The sequence below is a fragment of the Montipora capricornis genome, chromosome 2 (assembly GCF_036669925.1).
Source record: "Montipora capricornis isolate CH-2021 chromosome 2, ASM3666992v2, whole genome shotgun sequence".
Lineage (NCBI taxonomy): Eukaryota > Metazoa > Cnidaria > Anthozoa > Scleractinia > Acroporidae > Montipora > Montipora capricornis.
The window spans coordinates 67189553-67211650 of record NC_090884.1 but is presented as its reverse complement, the minus strand read 5'-3'; the positions used below and the strand labels follow the sequence as shown (position 1 = coordinate 67211650).

The 22098-nt window shown below is 39.1% G+C and overlaps 1 pseudogene; it reads right to left on the bottom strand.

The window, feature by feature from the left end:
- Positions 1-664: 664 nt before the first annotated feature.
- Positions 665-15307, bottom strand: LOC138038200 (parafibromin-like; annotated as a pseudogene).
- Between the last annotated feature and the right edge of the window lie 6791 nt (positions 15308-22098).

Genomic DNA, 22098 nt, shown 5'->3' with positions numbered 1-22098 from the left:
TTTTATACTAATCATCTCTAATGAACAAAAGATACTTAGCAATGTAAATGTGATTGTGTGAAGACAAGGTAAAGGGAAAACAGCTCACTTCCGGTTGCCGTCCGCGTCTCAAAAACGCGCTTGCTTAAGCTCCCTAATTAATGATTATTACTGTTTTGTGCCGTTGCAGCAGGGGCACCCAACGAGAATATATAGTTCAAAACCACTTAAACAAAGCTTTGTTAAACGTATTTTAGTACATAAACAGTACATATAGGCATATTTTTATCCCCTAAAAATTTTTCATCTGTTCGGATTTCCGAAAATTATAGGGATCAAAATTTACTTTTTCGAAAATTTCAGCCAGAAAAAAGGCTCCCGAAAATTATAGGTGACCTTTTTAAGGTAAAAATCCGTTAAAAATGGACAATTATACCATTTTTCAGATGTTCGAAAATTCTTGGAGAGGCAGGCAAGCAATAAATTTTGCAACAAATGATCCGAAAATTCTAGATCTCAAATCGTCTTCCGAACAGATATTTTCCGAAAATTTACGTTGGGTGCCCCTGTTGCAGTAGCCGCTTCTTTACAAACTCACACAAGGACGACAACGACGGCTACGTACGTTTGTAGTAATTTCGCAATTAGTCTAAGTCATTCCGCATGTAAAACGTGGATCAACACTTCAGGAATAAGTGCGGCTGTTTGGAGTAAAATTTGAAAATTTATCGACAGGTGCTCGTGTCCTCTACATACATGTAGCCACAAATTTGGTCATTTCAGATGGTTATCAGGAAGAGGACCGGCGGGACACGTTCGAGAACAGGGAGCTTAAGCACGAGCGTTTTTGACACGCGGACGGCAACCGGAAGTGAGCTGTTGTCCCTTTTAACTTGTCGTCACACAACCACAATCACATAGCTAAGTATCTTTTCTTCATTACAGATGATCGGTATAATATCTGGGAGACATCTCCGTCCTGGCACGCGAAATGTTCTCTTCCAGTTGCCGTTAGCGTCTAAAAACGCGCATGCTTAAGCTCCTTACGCGTACGCACGTGCGGGGACTGCAGAGCTTTTGTTTCATGGCGTTGTCGTTGCCGTCGCCGTTGCCGTCGCCGTCGTCTTGCGCAAGGCCGCTTTATAAGCCTCAGGACAGGAGGTCGATTAACAGGAGCCTAGTCATTTCCCACATTTCCTACCATTTTTCAAAAATCTTTTTCTCGACCCTCACAGCTTTTCTGCCAAACATTGCTCTTCCAGCCAACCAATGCACAATCACTATGGTTACGCCAAATTACACTGTAAAGATGGAGGACTTACATGAAAATTAAGAAATAACCAGGTCTAAGGAAACTGGCTACCATTTGTTTATTCGTTGTCAGAAGCTCGTGATCTCCTTCGTACGGTATTAGTAACAAAGGCAACAATTTCAGTGGAAAAAAGGTTTCGTCACGGCTACGTTGTTATGTAGTAAGTCTAGTGTTTCGTTTTTTAATTTACTGTCGACATTAATTAACATGAGCACAAAGAGAATTGTTCACGTCGCTGCAAGCTCAGGTCTTCTTGGGCTTCGTTAATGATTGAAATGACTTCCGTTCCGCACATAGACATTCGTTATCCGTGGTAATACAGCATCAGTAGTCCCATTACACTGATCCCTTAGTAGCCTCAATTTGAGGAAAATATTTGAGCTCAGAAGCGCCGGTGTGATTTGTGCTTGATCATAAATCTGACGCAAAAAGAAAAATAAAGATTAAAACTGAACCAGAAGTTGCTGATAGACGGACGATTTACTCGATATGCACACTTTAAAAGAGAAGACAAAAAAAGTAGAAAATCTTGAAACTATTGATTCTGGAACAATCGAAATAGGTCCTAAATTGCTCGTTTTAACCACACCTTACTCCGAACAGAATTCTCCAAGGTTTGAACCCAGGAATGGCATAATTGAAGGAATTTGATCCGCCGGGTAAGGACTGTTATTTAGGACTGATGTTTCAACAATCTTGAGTTAAGAGTTAAGTAAAAAAATGAAATGAAATGAACTGAAAGTCAGGAAAATCACTGCAGTCAAGTACTGTAAATCCTCCATTAAGCCCCTTTGTAATACGGCACTGCTTTTGGAAGTAATTGAGAAAATCGTCGTTTTGCTTCACTGTCCCAAGAAATTTTGTCCACGATTATATTTTGGAAAAATTGTATAAAATTACCTATAACATATTCACTTACTTGTCAAGAATTTCCCAGAATCGGATGATAGAAGCTTTATCCAAATGTCTTTTATTTCGACTGATCTAAAGTTGTCAGATGAAACGAATATTAACAAGGATAACCCTGCAGCACCGCACAAATGCCGCACAATATTCAATATTTTGAAAAGAAACTGACGTACTGTTAGAATTTGCACATCCCATTTTTGAACATTTGGGTCCGTCTTCATCTCGTCATATTTTAGATAGAAACCCTTGACTGCAACACAACAAATTCAAAGTCAATCTCATTGAAAACAGAACTACACAAGCTGTTTCCTTTTGTTTGGAAATCGAATACATCATGGCAGACTAAGTAAACAAGCTTTGGGAAATAACAATGATAACAATCATATCAAAATAGTAAAAATAATGATTTAGATAACAACCCTACTTTTTGAGAAAATATCAACTGGTGAGGTGTATGGCCATCCTTTGAACTGCCATGCAGGCCCTTGCACAAAAACTGCTACAACACGACTCCTGTGGAAGCAAGCAAACGCTGGCATTATTTCTGTGTACCTGGCTTGGTAAGTACCAGTAAGGCTAAGCAGAGGAAAAGGGAAGTGGAGAAACATTATGGCAGCTCTCCCAGCCATTGAAATGCAGCTCTACCCGAACCACGTGCACCGAAGCAATAACAATGTTATTGTTCTTGGTGAACGTTGCATCATTTCTGCTTGCACATGAATGATGCTGCTATATATTTTTGCATTGCGAAGCGAAAGAATGGCTGCAATCCAGGGAAGTACAATGTGTAAAGTTAATCACTAACATACCAGTCATTGTGTTGGAGACGGGCTGGGTTGTCAATCACTCTGTATGGAACAGTCACTGTTGTTGGCGTGGCTCCAGGTGCAGCTTGGGCCTGGTGAATCTCCTTCCTTCGCTGAATAAGGACCTCATTCTCACGTCTCACACCCTGTGCCTTCTTCTCCTCAGAACTCACAAACCTTAAAGAATGACAACAGTTGGTGAAATTAGCATACAACAGGTGATTGCAGTGAGTGAAAGTAGCCTACAGCAGATGCTCTCAGTTTGAGTATTGTAAGAGCAGAATTGAGAGTTCTGTTAGCTACTTCCTTAGGTGGGACCCTCACATGACTTCTGCTAGCCCAAATAAATTTGAATGGTTTCCTCACAGGCAGTTGTTAAATGAATTTTTGTCCCTTGGCCCTTCTAATCCAAAACAATTTATTTTCTAAAACTACATATTTTTTTTCTAAGTTAGCCACCGCGCACCGGTGGCTCAGTTGGTTGAGCACGGGCTGTCACGCGGGAGGTCGTGAGTTCAACTCCGGCCGGACCAACACTCAGGGTCTTTAAATAACTGAGGAGAAAGTACTGCCTTTGTAATTACATCTGCAAATGGTTAGACAGATCTAGTCTTCTCGGACAAGGACGCTAAGCCGGAGGGTCCCGTCTCACAACCCTTCAATGTTCGTAATCCTGTGGGATGTATTTAAGAACCCGCACACTTGTCGCAAAGAGTAGGGCATGTAGTTCCCGGTCTGTCTTCTGTGATGTTGGGAGGGTAAATGCTCGGAGAAATTTGCTACACCAAGCTACTCTAAAAATCCGAGGGTAAATAAAGATATATGATATGATATATATGATATATGATAGTTGAAAAGTCAGGAATCAAAGTGTTAAGACTATGACATCACATAATATAATTTAGATGATGTTCAAGGATGTGTTCAATGATTCCGATTTGGTCTGTCCAAAATTGCACAGGCCTTGAGAAAGATTGAAAAGGAGAAGTTCTCTGGATTACTAAGAATGGGACCTTTTGGTATGAGGTTGTCATTCAGTTATTAATACAATGAGAAAATAGTCTCACTTGAAATCTTGCAGAAGGTCCTGTGCATTGAACAGTGATATCAGTGAAGTTGCACCAGCAGGAATTATTATGATTGGTGTTCGAGATTCTGGAAGGAAACAAGCAATACCAAAATCTGGCACATAGACACTTTGAATCTCTACACAGCACACAATTCATAGATTTCCTCAGCAATCCATTGAGTTGATGCCAAATTTAACTGCAGCACTCCCCACCCATCTAAACTTTATAGAAAAATGAGGGAAAATATGGCTTACAGTTCCTGCATTCAATTAGTGACAAAAAAAGTAACTTGTAACATATTACATTTGTAGTCTCACCTCGTTTGCAGGCTTTGGTGGGACTAAAACAAAATAAAGAGTGAACACAATGAGATGGTTGTGTCAATGTTATTTTTCCGATCTAGGCAGTAAATGCTGTACCATATTACAATGTCTCACTGTTACTGTAAGTGATTAAAAATGTTGTAGTATACAACCTTCCTTAGATCTTCTATCATGAAGCACATCGCAAATGAAAAAAAAAAAAAACCTTATACATCTGGGAAAAATATCTGTTCATTTCAATAAACTTTTAGTTTAATTTTGTTGGTTAAAATGTTTTGCACTACAAAAAAGAAAAAACAGTGGGCCTGGACACTTGATGCTAATGTTAAATTAGAACTTTGCAATATTCGAGACAGTTTTGTATCACATTAATTTATAATCTGTCTATCTTCATCCTGAGTTTGTGAATACGATGCACTAATGCTGCTCACTTGTAAACGTCAGAGGGCCCTTCAATAACTTGTCACACTTACGAGGTCTTGGAGACTTGTTAGGTTGTGTATGAGGAGAAGGACTAGGTAACACTCTTTTGGCAGGCTTTTGAACTCCTTCCTGGAAAATAAATTGAAACAATTGTCAAATTTGTAACTCTCATTCATCCTCTTTAACATTTAGCAGTTGCTAAATATATAGACTGACCTGTATAACATTTTGGATTCTGTAAATTCAAATGGAAGCTGAAGCTACATTTAATGTAATAGAGTTAGACACAGTTCTTTTTAGTAGAATTTAACTGACCAGTGCTCTTGACGTAGAACAACAGAGACAATAAAATAATTAATTTTGTTACACACTACCTTCACAGATTCCAAACTAAGACCATGGTATGTTCCCATTGTGTCAATTTTGAATCCCTCAGTTTCTGTACGGAACAAAAACATTGTTCATGGAGCATCAAGCACACAATTTATTTAACATAAACTCTCTTTGTAGTAACTGTTATTTGGCAACACCCTCATTAGCTTGCATATGAGACCTAGCACCCACAAAACGACCTTGTGTTGAAGCAAATTTACCAAATAACATACCACAACATTATTATTTGCTGTTACACAGTCACGATTTGGTTGGTAAAAGGTAAGTTACCTTCTTTCCCTCTAAATCTCTCCTGATCATATCTGTTGTATGGTACTGGGGTAGCTGGCTTTTTCTTGACTTCCTGTGCAACAAACATGAATGACAAAGAAATAAAAATGATGAAAAGTTAATTGCTCGAAAAATGTCTACCACTGACAACACTAAAAAGGGAGACTGCCATCTTAAAACGTACTGGTGTATTAGCAAAAGGGTCTTGATTCTGTAAGTTCTTGACTTTTCCTTCCTCCTGAGCTTTTACTGATTGCAGTATGGCTAACACATTCTTTAGGAATTGCTGCAAAATAAAGCAGACATTATGGAATTTATTCTCAGAGTATCTCATCAATTGACAAAATGAAACAAACATGCATCATGCCCAAATAAACATGGGAAAGAAATGGACTAGCTAAGATTACGAGATTGGCCAACTGTCTTTTACATGACAACATGCCACTGGTAGTTACACATCTCAGTATAAACAAGACGTTTGTTAAATCATTTTATTTTAAAGTTTCTACTTTTCCTGACTGCTTACTTTTATCCCCACATATCCATGCTCTCCTTTCATGTTTAACCAGGAGGTCCTGAGAAAGGACCTCCAGTTATCTGGACTAATCCCAGAGGATGTAAACAACCGCATTTTATGGAGAAGGGAAATGGCCATGCAATGTCAGACCCGCAGTTCAGTGGATAACTGACATCATAAAGGATAGTGAGTGAGTGAGTGAATTCCCTCACCTTTTTCTTCCTCTTTTCCATTTTATTTCATTTTAGCACAATTAATTTTTAAGCAGCTCTACTTTTACCTTTAACTTCAAAAGTATGATGTTGAATGAGAGCACAAGTAAATGCGAACTTTCAAAAAGTTCTGGTCAGGGTTTTCTGGCACATTTTACTTTTCTGAGTCAATTTCATGCACATATTTGCCAATGATTAACACAAACCTTTCCAGAGCTCTGCAACACAGAGGTCCTTGTTCGCAAAGGCCGCTCACGACTCACTATGTCTCTTGTAACATCAACTTCTGCGTCTACAAAAAACCTTTGTTCCTAATAAAAATTTAAAATAATTACACTACAGTATTTGGAGATATATATAATTAAGAAAGCTTCAATTCAAAACAACGCAAACCAGAAGAACAAAGGCAAGAGAGAAACTCAACTGCATAATAAATTAATATTATAATATTGTCATGTATTATTATCATCATTTTGGAGTTGACAAATTATTTGTCTCCTCCTTCCTCTTGAAATGATTTTTGGTACTTACCAAAGCCCCAGCTTCCAAATCGTCATCAACTTTAATCGTGGTCCTTTTTTTTGCAAGACGCTTAGCCTTGATGGCTGCAATCTTCTCAACTGACATGGCATCACTCAAAGACCTATAAAAGGTATTTGAGGGTAAACAAGCTTTCCAAACTAACAAACGCTGCAAAATCACTTGATACATGATCATTGTCCACTGATCAGATGGCATACAAGGTCAAGGGAAATTACACAAACTGGTCACTACATTCATAATATGCGAGACATCTACAGTGTTATATTGATATTAGTATTAACCCTTTCACCCCTAAACCAGCCATACTTGTTATTTTACTCTGTCTAATGCAGCAGTCAAAGTAAATTCCCCCCCCCCCCCCCCCAACCCAGGCCATAGCAGCGAATTGCGGGGACTTAAACTTATTTTCACTCGACTTTGATCCCCCTGCAGGCTGGAAGTGCGCACAAATTCACGATCTTCGCCTACGAGACCGGGAGTAAGCGGGGACTTCACGATCCGTTGATCAGCAGTTTCTTTTTCGGGCCTCATGGTAATTTTGCATACATTACCTTTTTTTCTTGCGTTTCCATTGAGCTGATTAGTCCTGTATATGTGCAAAACAAAATGCTTTGCAAAGTTTTCAGGTCACAATGCACATCCAGAGAGTTTTGTTTCACAAAATTTCCCATTCAAGGAAAGGTGATTTGTAAAGAGCATTAAATTATTATTTTGTTCCTTTCACGTTTTAGTACGTACTCACATGTTCCTGAGGGTAGGGACATTGGACCAAACATATTTCCCCAGAGGGGTGGACTATTTTCTCTGTTTCACAGACTGCAAATTCCAATTCCCCACTATGGCCTGGGTTGGGGGGGGGTTTACTTTGACTGGTGCATAACGCCAGATGATTTTACTCCTCAATGGGGAACCCTCAGGAGTCAATGGGTTAAAGTAAGATTTTACTCCTTTAAAAGAAAACTGTACCTGATTTGTTCAGTGGTAACAGTCCCCTCCTTGTGACCTTCAAGCCGAGCCTCCAACCTTTTCTATGAATCCATGAATTGAAACTGATGAGAAGTTGGTACACAAGGTAGAACAAGCATTGCATATAATTATCACTGTCAAATATAACATCTAAAAACATTCTGCGTCATTAACCAGTTTCAATTGACAACTGGACTGGATGACCTAAAATTGGGTGTGCATCACTGAGATTCTTAAAAATTCCTCAGGAAACACAAAGGTGACACTTAAACTTCCTTGTTAAACAATTTGGTATCTCAACATCAAATAATTATTATTATAACTTTGAAAAAATATTTGACAAAATTTACCTTATCAAGCCGTAGCTGTTCTGTCTGCAAAAGATAAGCACATGAAACATAGTTTAGCTTTGGTAACAAAACCAAACTGACTTAACTACCTTTTATGCTTCAAACGTTACCAGAGATAAAAGCAGTTTCCATCTACTGTCAGGCCACAGGCCAAGGAAACCCATTCACAGGCTATTCATTTCCACTGGTTTCTGCTCCTAACTACTGTGCTCACCCAACCATCACTTGGTGATGTAGTATGACTACCATACCAAGGTTTACAAAACAGTACCAACACTTGCTTTTAAATTCAAGAACTTTTTCATCATACTATATACACGTAGCACGATACTCTGACCTCAACTCTTGGTTTCTTGAATTCCCCACCTCCTGAATCATCTCCGGCTCATTTTGCTGTTTTTTCAAAAATGCAAAATGCAAATTATTCATGATAAGTCTTGTTTCCGACTTTTTAACATTTTACTAAAACACTACACCAATTTACTAGAGGGTAGGTGCCATAAAGGTTGCAAAAGAGGCTCAGGCAACGCTCTCCTCAGCAGCAAGGAGGTCACCATTGCAACTGAGCCAAAGTCCACCTCCCAGGCACCCGTCAACACATCACTGACACCAGTGTGTGGAATGTATGCTATTATTAGAACATGGGAGGGAGGGAAAACTTTGCCTAAATTATATTTGGCCTTATTACCACTCTATCTTACTGCCACTCTTGAATAAAACTTGAGTGTTTTATTGAAGTTCTAATATTTAGATTCAGCCAAGCCTAAAATCAGAGCTCCTGGGTTATTTATTCTGACAGTAAGTTAACCTGGCTTGAGCCTGCAATCCAGTCAAAATCCAGTACCTGGTCAGCGGTCAACTCTTGAAAAAAAAGCAGCTGACCTCAATGAGCTCTAAACTTGAGTGTGTTATAATGGTCATATGATACTGGTCAGTGGATACCTTGTTTTGACAGGTGTCAATTAACCATGACATGGATGTCCAATATTGAAGATGTAGGCCATAAATATAGTTTACGTCATAGAAAGTGCGGCGTACGGGGTTTTATTCACGAGTTGTTGGCGTCAAAAACCCGAACGAGCGAGGAACAAGCGAGTGAGGGTTTTTGACACAAACAACGAGTGAATAAAACCCTGTACAAAGCACTTTCTATGTCGTGAACTGTTTATTACACATAAGACGACAATTTTCATTAAAATAGTTTTCTGAACGCAAATTAGAAACAAAAACTCAATAACAATAGAACCAAATGCAAATTTCATTTAATTCAATAACAAAGTACGATTTGCGCGAGATGCACGAGTGATTGGCATGGAAACGCCTTTACGCTATCGTTGATTGGTTATACTTCCTCATGTGAAATAGCTGTACGCCATTCTGATTTTCCACATGTGAAAATAAAGCATACAGATTTATACAAAATTATGAGCTTTACGGAATAAAATTCTCATGTTACGTGTAATAAACTAGCTGGAGTTTGGCCAGCTCCATGAGCTCTAAACTCGAGCCCACAATATTGTCACGTGATACTGGTCACATTGACATGGTGGACGTATGTACAGTCATATGGTGACCAAAACCAAAGCTGTGCTATTACCACTCTATCTACTACCACTCCAAATCACAACATCCCAAAGTCTCATTTACCCTTTCCTATGCAAACAACTGATAACATGTGACCTTTTCAGTATTCATCTCCCAAGATGACCACAACATTTAGTGACAATATTTTCCCTTTATCAATCTGTATGCACCAAAGAAACTTTCTGATGGTTGTAGTACATGTACATATTCAATGCGCAAGGAGTCCTTGGTACTCTTTCATTGCTCAAGGGAACAGGTTGTAATTGACCTGCACAGCATACATGTATTACTTGGCTGTTGAACCTTAAAGGATTTTTTACCTTGTGCTTGTGCTGCAGCTGAGCGCTGGTTAGGCATCTCCAGTGGAACACTCTTGTCAATGCTACTTGAAGTGTCTGTTGAAAATCGGGCAAATTGTAGGGTGTATTATCAAAACTAAATTTAAGTGGTAGCAATATTTAGGAATGGGTTGCATAATCAAGCTACTCTACAAAAATGCACTACTACTACTACTACTACTACTACTACTACTATAATAATAATAATAATAATAAATCTCGACTTTCTGTGAACAGAACAACCTGTGAGAAGATGGTATTCAAACTTTGCAGGCATATCATTAACACTGCTTTGCCTCGGTCCCTGACCTGATAATAATGATAATAATAATAATAATAATAATAATAATAATAATAATAATAACAACAACAACAATAATAATGATGATGATAACAGAATGTCATGAAATTTATGTGCATGAACAATAGGTACTAAGCTGCAGTAACAGTCAGAGCCTAAATACTTTAATTAATTTACAAATATATATAATGGTTTAAGAATTTACCTGTCTCTCCATTGAGGTAGCTGAGTAATCCCTGAAAAGTAAATACATCATATACATTGAATTTGTGTGTTTATTGACAGGAATCTTCATTAAACTATGTCAACAATAAGGAGTGCATTGTAAAGTTAAGAGAAAAATAGATTACATTAAAAAAAATACATTACCGGTATAGATTTTTATCATTTTTTGAAGTTGAGAAATGCATGACTGTACCTTTCTGTCGGGTAACCTAACAACAGGAATCTTTGTACCCTGTAAATAGAGAACCAAAAATCACTTATTGGACAATGTCTACTGACAAGTCATTATTAAAGAACTATCAAAAACACCTTAGGAGACTAACTGATGACAACACATCAAGAGAAACATCAGTATTTATAATAACATTGCCAGTGACTAGAAGTTTAAAGTTCAAACATTGAACTGCATGTGTCAATTCCAGGATTTCACCCTGGACCACATTGCTGGAGTGCACATTTTCTTTGGCAGCTCCTTCTCTGCACCACCCCGTATTTACTTTTTTTAAAATATCTCTTTTTAAAATAACTCATTGATACTTGCCCATATATGGAAGTAGACGCTTCAATTTCCCGGATAACAACAACAACAAAGGCTCGCAATGTAAAGTGGGTGACTAAGGTCCTTTAAGTTCAGCTATATGTATGCATATATAGGATCAAGCTATAATAAACTAGCTGATACATGTAGATATGTAGTATATTTCCTTCTGTCTACTATTATTGTTTATTTCCCGTTTCACATTTTCAGGGGGGCCTTCATCTCTGGTTCTCCCTTCACTGCCTCTGCTCTGCACATTACCTCCAGCCTCTGCAGTCACCCCACTCCAAGTGGATCAGTTTGCTCTCGAACTCAGCCACCACCCTAATCAGCTCTAGTTTCGTTGTGTTGGAAGGCATAAGTCAGGGTTTCGGGTAGGCTATTTTCAACCTCGCAGGCTCAAATCAACTCTTAGAAACAAACCTTCTGCCTATTTTACATCCATGAGTCGTAGATTCTTATTTGGCGAACAAAGTATCCCTTGGCAAGGTAGCTGGCCCCTTTGATCATCCTCCCCTGCCCGGTCTTCACATCAATAGCTTTGGTGTAATCCGAAAGACAACGGTTAAGGAGCTCTTCAGCAGGTTGGGTTTACCATTTCACCCCCTCAAATGTGTGGGGCCTTCTTCTGTCATGGTTGTCCTGAGCATTGAACTGGACTCTAACCAACATGTTGCTAGACTTCCTGCTGAAACCTTGGAAGCAATGTGCATGCTAGTCAGTGAGTGGCGTGCTAGGAAGTGGTGCAACTGTTGCCAGTTAGAGTCTCTAATTGGCCACCTACAACATGCAGCCAAAATAGTTTGGCCCGGCAGGACTTTCTTGCATCGAATGATAGATTTGTTATGTTGCTTTCGAATGAGACCACCCTATCCACATCAACAGGAATTTTGCTTGGATCTCGAATGGTGGCATACGTTTTTGTCCTCCTGGAATGGGGTAAGCTTCTGGCTCTTCCCTGGCTTGGAACCGTCCCCTGACGTTGAGGTGATTTTGGATGCATCAGGGTCCCTGGGCTTTGGTGCCTTCTCCTCTGGATGAGTAGCACAGTCATGATGTACATTTGCGTAACATAGTGAAATTTTGCAAAATTTTTCATGCTGTCATAAAATTGGATTAAAAGGAACCTGACAAAATCAAATAGCCTCTTAAGCTGATATCTTAATGTAATTTGAAATTTTTTTTGTACTGATGGATCAAAAATAAGCAATTTTAAATTTACCCATGACCCCTTGCGAGCATGGTAATTTCCTCATTTTGCCTAGATTACCCTAAAAATTTTTGTTAAATAACCCGAGTTATTCTTATTTTAAACTTTTGACATTACAGAAATGTTAATTTCAGAGTTGATTATATGCTTCTCTTGACTCGCAATTGAGAAATTCCCGCGAAATTTTCCACGTGGATTGCAAAACACCGGGCAAAATCAGGCAAAATCGGCTGAAGTCCGTAAAAACTGGTTTAACTGGATAAAAACAAGTCAAGGCCTGGTAGCAAAGCTTGCTCTGAGGGAACGTTTCGAAACGTAATGGCCGATCTGCAAGGGGAAACTTTTGGTTCTTTCGTGCTCTAAATTCGCTTTGTCAACCTCTGAACGTCAAGAAGTGTTTCAGACTCACAAAGAGGTCTCGTTCTTTCACAATTTGAATTGTTTCTTTCTGAGCTTTGGCGAGTAATTTGTACATGAGATGAGCATTCTGTTTTTCTTTGGGATTCGTAATGTGAGCTTGGACAAGCAAGCTACAGAGGACATTTTGCGAAGCTGTGCTTTGGTTCTAATGCAAATTGTAATGGGGGACGATGTGTTTCAGACTGAGAAAAAATGCTCTGGCTTCTCATGTACTGAGAAATTTTCGGTAAAACTTTCTCCAAAGCAACTACCACAAATGAGCATTCTCGAACCATATTTTATTCTGCCTAACCACAAAACATCCATAGGTTACAGACGCAAATTGCAAAAACAGCACTGAAGATTTTAGGAGCGTGACGCTCAAGACTGTTGTGCTTTTCGCCCTCTTTTCTCTCATTGGTGAGAAATTAACCACAGTTTTTTTTATTTACTGGTTGCAACATTGTGTATGTGAAATATGTTGTCGATTTCGTTGTGAGGAATAAAGTACAAGCCGTCTGAAGAACCTTGTTGTGCTTGTCTTACTAGTTTGCGTGTTACGCGTGACGCGCCATTTTTGGTCCCCAAAGTGGACAACCGAATCTGTTTATTCTAAACTTAAGCGACCGATTTCGTTAATCTACACAGTAAATGTTACTTAATATGTAAGAAGCATATCTGCAAAATGTGAGTGGCTAGCTCTTTTTACGAGCGGAGATATGGCCTGAAGTGTTCGTTCAAGATACTGGTTTCCCAAATGTACATCATGATTGTGCTACTCATCTCTGGTACATGGTTTTTTGGTTCTTGGGCAACCCCTCAGGTATCTCTTTCCATAGCCTACAAGGAACTTTTTCCAGTGGTGATAGCAGCACGGGTCTGAGGAGGTCTGAGGAGGTCTGAGGAGGAACTCTTAATTTTGAAAAACAAACTAAGATGTCCCTTTTTTAGCTTCCGTACATCTATGTTCCTTATTCTTTTGACTAATTTCCACCATAAATGTTCCCTGCTAGTGGAGGTCTCTTTTCTTTTTGCTTTCGCTGGGCTAACGAGTACAGGAAAAGAGACCTCTGAAAGGGTTAAAACTCAATTTGATCCAACCGCCGTCCACAACCTTGGATGGCACTCTTCAAACCGCATGCCCCATGATATGTTTGCTGACTGGACTTGAGCCCGCTGTGTCCCGTGCCTTTCTTTACAGTATAATTTCAGTTGTTGTTAAGTGAGCCCACGCAACTTGTAGTACCACATGAGGATTTGGTTGCTAAGTAACCACCACGCATGCTCAACACAATGAGTTTCGACCCACGGCAGCGGCCTCTTTTCCTGTACTTGTCAGCACAGTGAACACAAATGAAAAGAGATCTCTGCTAGCAGGGAACCATAAATGAAGGAAAGATGCCAAACATTTGCAAATAACAGTACAGGAGGATAATGACAAAAATTTTAATAAGCAACCCTGACCCTGCGTTTTGGCTACTACCGATGAAATCTACATTTTTGCTGATCGATCACAATGATAAAACAAAAATAGTTTTCTGCTGTTTTTCTTTCTGTTGCGAGAAAATTGCTGTTGAATGTTTTCAATGCAGACAGAGAAGTTGACCTGGTCTTTGAGAGTAAAAATATTATGGTTGACTGGTGAATTTTCTTCTTGTTTATTTGACCTGCAGAATGTATGTAGAATTTTGCTGATTGATTGCAATGATAAAGATAAAAATAGTTGTCTACTGTTTTTCTTTCCCTTGTGAGAAAATTACTGTTGAATGTTTTTCAATGCAGGCAGAGAAGTTGACCTGGTCTTTGAGAGTAAAAATATGATGGTCGATTGATGAATTTTTTTTCTTGCTTATTTGACCTGGAGACTCTAACGCGACAAGGCAATACAAAGCTTAATGCACAATACAAGAATAATCTATGATAGTTTCCAAAAAGAAGTGAAATGAAGTTGTCGCAATCACCCCCAATAAGGCTGCTTATGTTAATATTCTTAATTTTTCTTTTGGATAATTGGCAAAGTGTCAGACGATTTAATACATCTGTCCAATTTTGCCGTAATCTATTGTTTACAGTCTACTGGTTATTGTTAATATCATCGCTGTTGGGCTTGCTAAACTTAATTAAAGTATGCTATCTTAAGACGACTTTTTTGTCAAATAATTGGCCTTAAATTACTCAAATGGAACAGACAGGAAAACTCTGCATCAAGAGTAACCATAGCGCTTACATAAAACCGCAAGTTAAAATCAAAACATCGCACATTTCCATAATCGATCAAGTTACATATTTCGCATTTATTCTAAAGCTCACCGCTGCACGTTGGACATAAATTGGATGTGATAGGTGCACATTCTTTAAGAGAAACAGCAACGACTCCAAAGTGTAGTATTCCTTGGGCTGCGATCTAAAAAAAACACATGCAGATAAATTTAGCATTTACATGGCCGAACAGTCGTTGAAGTCGACAAAAGAAGCAGGCCATCGAACCAATACCCTCATTCTACTTACTTGAAGATGACATAATTCGTCTTAGCTGTCCTCGGAAATGAAAACTCGTCGAATATAATTTCACCAGCTCTTTCTATTATCTCCTTTTTGTTGATGTTGTATTGGCGAAGAAGCGATAACGGATCCGCCATTTTTAGCCAATTTGTAAAATGAACGGTTACTAAGTTGAAAACGTACGGTTACAAATTTTCACGAATATCTCCCCTCTCCTCCCCTCCTTCCCCCCCCCCCCCCCCCCAGCCTCATCTTTCTGCAAATGGCACCTGCCACCTCACTGATACAATCGATATTTGGGAATTATTCTTTGCCCTAACGTACCTTGATTAAGAACATACACTAACGATTGCTCAACTTTGCATGAACTTGTCTTCACTTACACGCACTTTTTCCTTCCAATTTACGCAGTTAATTCTCTTACATCTACGCATTTACCGTGAGATATAGGTACTTTTAACCATAGTTGAAGACCCAAGACCTAAGACCCACTGATCTAAAACGAAGACCTACTTTTAAAAATTGTCAGAACGATGCCAAACAGCTTATGGCTGGTCAGTGGTACGACATCGTGTGTTATGGAAGAGTTGGAGCGGTGGAACAGCAGGAACAGTGGAAGATGACACAGGGCATTCACCATTTGTCCAAAAAACAGCTTGTTTTAAGTTCGGTGAGAAAATAAATGGTGCGGCTAATCCCAGCGGAAATGTTTTGCTCGTTTTTTCTCCGGCAATACCATTTGCTTGCATTACTGGAACCTCTCTCGAAATGTTTTAGGATAACCGTTATATGAGATCGTTCCATTTCTCTCAGTCTACCGCAAAACCGGTTTTTTTTCTGATATATGGTACAGCTATTGCTTTTTTTTCCCTCTTTAATTATAGAAAGTCTGATACCATTAGTTTGCCGACTGAGAAACTTGGTAAGCGCTCCTTAAGATTGTTGTTCCTTACGCAACTCACAAACATTTCTTCACTGTTTTCTTTCAATTGTCGAATATTCTTTGTCAAGGCGTCAGTTTTTGCAAACTCTCACAGTTACCGTTTACTTTTCACAAACTTTTTTAGGACCTTTTGTGACTTCTCTCGTTGTCTAAATCCGTGTTCACATTAGGCCTCGATTTTGATAGAATTATAATCGAATTAAATATGAAATGGGTTCACATCAACTAATTACACTCCTTGCGTATAATTGAATTATAATAATTTCAAACAAACTCGAGGGGGCTGTTTGAAGTAATTACAGTACGTAATTGAACAAGTGGCAAAAACGTGGTGGTATTTTCGGAAGCTATCCTTGGTTCTGTTGTCGCCTCAAGCATGATAATGATAATCGTGGCAGCCAAGCGATACGGCGCCATAAAACACTTTCGGATGGCAAACAAGGAAGAAGAGGTGAAAGAGTAGGGGCTGAAATTTGAAACGGCTGGCTTTTTTTTACCGTATTGAGTGTAGCAATGACTTTCCACAGGCTTTTCTTCTTTACTGTCCTGAAGCCTTATTGTCCCATTTTGTTTGAACTACAATCGGCGACAAAATTGTTGACACATTGACCATTTCTACCCCTTTTGCCGCCTCTCTTCTATTTTTTAGCCTTCCTAGGTAGTCTAATTTGCCCCCTTCTACCCCATCCCCCCCCCCCCAAAAAAATGTTGTATTGTGATTCGCGGGATATTTAGGTACAAATAGGTAACATTGAATGGAGGAGGGGGAGGCTTATCAATAATTTAGAGCATGATTCAAATTATAGTGTTATTTTACTCTTAAAACGAACTGTTCAAACACATTGTGTCAACTAATTTTGTCGCTGATTGTGGGTAGATACTTCAAAGAAGAGAACCATTCCACTTTGGACGTTTAATGCTGGAATGTTACGAGTGATTTAACAGGCCAACTTATGAAATGATGGAGGTTTATTCCTAGAAGATCCAAAATATAGAGTGAGCCAGTTCCTCAAACGAGTAAATACCAGGGAATCCCGTTGAAGTCGCCTGAACTCATTTCAGGTGTCTATAAAAAAGAATTGCTTAACTGTTCCCTGAGTTAAGTGCAGGGATGGCGCAGTGGTAAGAGCACTCGCACCTCCCACCAATGTGACCCGGGTTCGATTCCCTCCCTTACTCGGTGTCATATGTGGGTTGAGTTTGTTTGGTTCTCTACTCTGCACCGAGAGGTTTTCTCCGGGTACTCCGGTTTCCCCTCTCCTCAAAAACCAACATTTGACTTGATTTGCTTTCATCGTTAATTTCAGTTTACAGTGTCCCCAATTAGCGCTCCAGCGCTAGAACGACTACATACATACATACATACATACATACATCTTTATTTAACAATGCAGGTTAAATGTGTTGGCAAGAACTAAGTCCTGATGTGGACCTGCCTAACTACATCTAATTAAGTACAATCACATTAAAATATAAAAATAATTTAGGAAAACAAAATGTAGGTTTCTTCTTAATTACAATAAAATTAGATAAGTTAAATACATAACATAAATAATAAATTCGTATCTAAAGTATAAAAAGTCATTATTTTTCATTGAAACACAGCAGGAACCGATCGCAGCCCAAGGAATACTACACTTTGGAGTCGTTGCTGTTTCTCTTAAAGAATGTGCACCTATCACATCCAATTTATGTCCAACGTGCAGCGGTGAGCTTTAGAATAATTGCAAAATTTATACTATTCAGAAGATGCTCGTTCGCCTTAAGTCCAATCTTAAACGAGCTTAAGTTTGCACATTCCTTGACATGATGCGGAAGAAGATTCCATACCAAGGCAGCCCTGTGTATAAAAGAATACCTGCCAATTTCATATCTTGGTCTTGGCACTTCTAAATTTAGAGAATTCCTAAAGCTGTAATTTATTTTTACCTTATAAATTAAAATGTTAAGATCATCCCTATTTAAACTATGATAAGATTGATAGGTCAGAACCAGCAGTCTCTTAACATAATACAAAGAAATAGGATTCCATTGCCTCAATTTCTTGATCTCATCTGCTGAAGTGGTCATAGGTAGCCTACAAACAACCCTAACTGCTATCATATGAATACCTTCAATATCCTCCATAAGTGATGGGGAAACAGAGCCCCAGACAACAATATTATATACTACACTAGGAATAATTGAGTTAAAATAAATAGATTCCAAGGTGGACTGAGGCAGGAATTTGAGTCGTTTCAGAACAGCCAATTTCTTGTTAAATAAATTACAAACATTTCTAATATGATCCTGCCTATATAACTTATTGTAATTAGTTAAGCCAAGACACTCTGATGAAGAATTGAGCTCGATGGTCTTGGTGCCGTATCTTAAAGCTGGCAGAGGGCCTATAAATATTGATCTATATATTATCTTTGCTTTAGTCTTTGATTCATGAGCAATTAGTCTTTTGGATGCGCTTAAATAAAGTTCCTTTCCTTTCCTTTCCTTTCCTTTCTCAATTTCATCTGTAACCAGCACTTCAAATATATGTACATATTCATTTATTTCACCAAGTCCTTTCACGGGAACACAGGAGCCTAAAAAATTGACCTGCTCCCAACTGAGTAGATTCATAACTCAATTGGTAAAGCATTGCACTGGCATCGCAGAGAAGCTTCCTGAATTTTACGGGTGTCTTTGAGAGACAATTGCTTGAATTGTCCAGTTAAGTGCAAATCACTTCTCCAGTTCGAACATGTAATCTATTTGTTAAGTAGAAAACGGATGCGCATTCGCAAAACAAAAAAAAAGAGAAAATTATAGATTTGAACTGGTTGAATCCACCCTTGAACTGGACTCGAACTCATGCCTCATAATCTCATGACCGGGAATCATTACCCCAGTTCAAAGAATTGAAAATTCTTAGAAAATGGTCACACCCGCTCAGCCAATCGGTGCCCGGTGTTTGTGTGCTCTATATCTCATAAACTGCCTTACATTATGTAAAGAGGCAGGGGTTTTGAAGCACAAGGAAATTGTGGGGTAAACTAACTACTCATTAGTAAACTCTGTATGGAACATACTAATGGTTTCTTTTGTTTTCCTTTGTCGAAAAGCCTTATTAGGATGCTCTATATAGAGCATACTAAATGAGAAAATATAGCATACTAAAATGATAATAATAGATGTCAGTGGATAACAACCGATCAATTAAAATCAGTCGAGCCCTTTCACATCAAGCGTAAAACAGTCGACTGGTTTAACTAATGGAAAGTGCAAGGTAACCGAGATTCCTGCCACGGAGAAAAAGAGATCACGCGATGCTACATCGCAAATCATTCCGCTTCTGTGCAACGCTTAACCACATATAATACTGCTTTTAGATCAAGTGACAAGCCGCAACGACCGCAACCAGCGCTATTGCAGCCCTAAACGGCAACTTTGCAATTAGCCTCAGTTATAGAGGCAAATTTTGCTGGTGCTCATCCTTGTACTGTCCGACACACCCTTTGCAATTGGTTGGTAACTGTCTCGCTGTTTTTTTTTTTCACACATAAGTATGAACTTATGGAGTTCCAGTGGCTTCCATTTGAGGGCCACCAGTTTATTAGTTTTTATAACTATTATGTGTCAGCCTCTGAGGGACATTACATGCCTACTTGCCTTAAATAAAATGTCAAAAAAGAATAAACTCCTGCCTCTTTGTCTCTCGACTGAGAGATGAACGTACTGCATGGGCACTTTCAGCGTGGTATAGACTAAAGCAATATCACTTAAGCGTTAGGCATATTCAGTGAGAAATCTCCCTTTAATTAAACGTCAAAGTGTACATTCCCTTTACAAAAAAATGAAATCATGGACTCCAGGCCACTCAAATGTTAATGCGTAATTTGTTCTGAATTAACTATTATGGTTAATATAGAAGACTTGAAGCTTGATATGGATTATGGGAAATGGTCTTATATTTTTTAAAAGATAACCAAAGTGTATAGACTTAGGATTCGAACCTGAGAATGATGATTAACCCGTTACCTAATAACCACTTGACCACAACACCGCTAGCTGCTCAGCGACAATATTTTAAACAGCGCTTGATAAAGGCTACATTATCACTCGGCAACAAACCATATCAAACACAGCAAAAGGTCGGTTACCAAACTTCACGACAAACGGCTTTTACTTCGTGTAGAAGACACACATGAACAAAAATCGTGCAACAATACCTAATCAGAATTCTAAATCCCTAAAGAACCCTAAAGCTTTTGTTACGTCATGTGCGTCTTCTACACGAAGTAAAAGCCCGACAAACCTAAACATTTTAAATCAAAACCCCTCTAACTACTCTTCAGCGCAGCGATATTCTACGGGACACTTAAATAAATCGGCTTTATTTTAGATAGCGATGTCCTTGAGCGGAAACAAGCGGTACCTGTAGATGGTTTTCATGAATCACGTGATGAGACGGCCATCTTGGTGCACAAAACAATATAGCAAATTATGGCTCATGTTTTGCATTCGAGCAGTTTTCAATTGAGTGTCGAAAGTAATTAGCGAATTGCTTTGGTTTTGCATTAGACTATAATAGAGTCAAATTCCCAAAAGGATCTTTTCTCTAGCTTTTGAGGCGTATAAGACATAACTTAACCGAAATGAATTTTTGAGTTTTTTTGCGTTGTTTATCGAGAAAATCATGCTTAGTCCCCAGTATTTTCCTTGCGCTTAATCGAGGACGTCGATCGCCCATTTCGGCCGGATTTAGCTGAGGGCGTAGTGGTCTTTCTGCGCGAGCGAAACCTGGGCAGTTCATAGGACCTAGTACTTCTTAAGCCTCTGCCTTCTTCGGTAATTTCAGGCGTTTGACTTTAGATGATATTGCGAGAAAGTCTTAACGAGCATGCGTTTTCAAAAGAAAAAGAGTTGTTGTAGAAGAGGCCTCAATCATTTTTTTCTTGTTAGCGATTGTTCTTCGCTGGCTGCAGAGATGGGGGTTGGATGATTGGTTCATGATTCCCGGATGGTAGGTAGATCGCTTAAAATTAATAAGCAGGCCGCAGTCGTAGAAAGGTTGGATAGCGCTATCCGCCGGATAAATCACTATCCAGTGGATAAGTAATAGCGAAACCAATTGCGCTCTCCAATGGATAGTGATCTATCCGGTGGATAGCGTTATCCACCTTTTAAACAACTGGGGCCAAGATTTTCGTTAACGAAAGAGAGAATTGTCCCTTAAGGCCTGGCCAGACGCTCGCAACATTTCAACGCAACATCATGCAACAATGTTGCAAGATGTCGCGACATGTGTTGAACGGGGTGGCCAAACGCACTCAACATTTTCATCATTTTCAACGCAACATGTCAATGTTCATGTGCCCCAGGCCCCTGGCGCGCAAGAAGTGGACCTAACGCGCATGCCCTAGCGCAACAATGTTGCGTGATCGAAGCGTGAACGTGGCCATACGATTACAACATCATGCAACATCCAAAATGTTGCACGAAAAATTTGACCGTTTTTAAATTTGATCCAACATCATCCAACATGTTGCAACATATCGCAACATTTCGTAACAGGGTGGCCAGACGAATGCAGCATGTTGTTCCCAACAATGTTGCAAGATGTTGCGTTGAAATGTTGCGAGTGTTTGGCCAAGCCATTACAGACACCTAAAAAGTTCAGGAGGCCCCGACGGGATTCGAACCTATGACCTCAGCGATGCCGGTGTAATGTCCTACCAACTAATGTTGCTGTTAATATCATGAATTTTTTTCTTATCTTACCTACTAAATTTGCCCACCCCACGACCTGCGACATTACAGTACGTTTAAAAAATATTTGAAAAAATACAAACTAGGTTACACTGGTGGTTTAAAAGATGATATATTACAATAAAAAATGTTCCCAACGTTTCGGTCACAAACACGGACCTTCTTCAGGGGAAGTGAAAGAAAAAACCACACAAAAGCACAAATATAAGCAAGACGCTGATTAAAAATTCGAGATAAGTG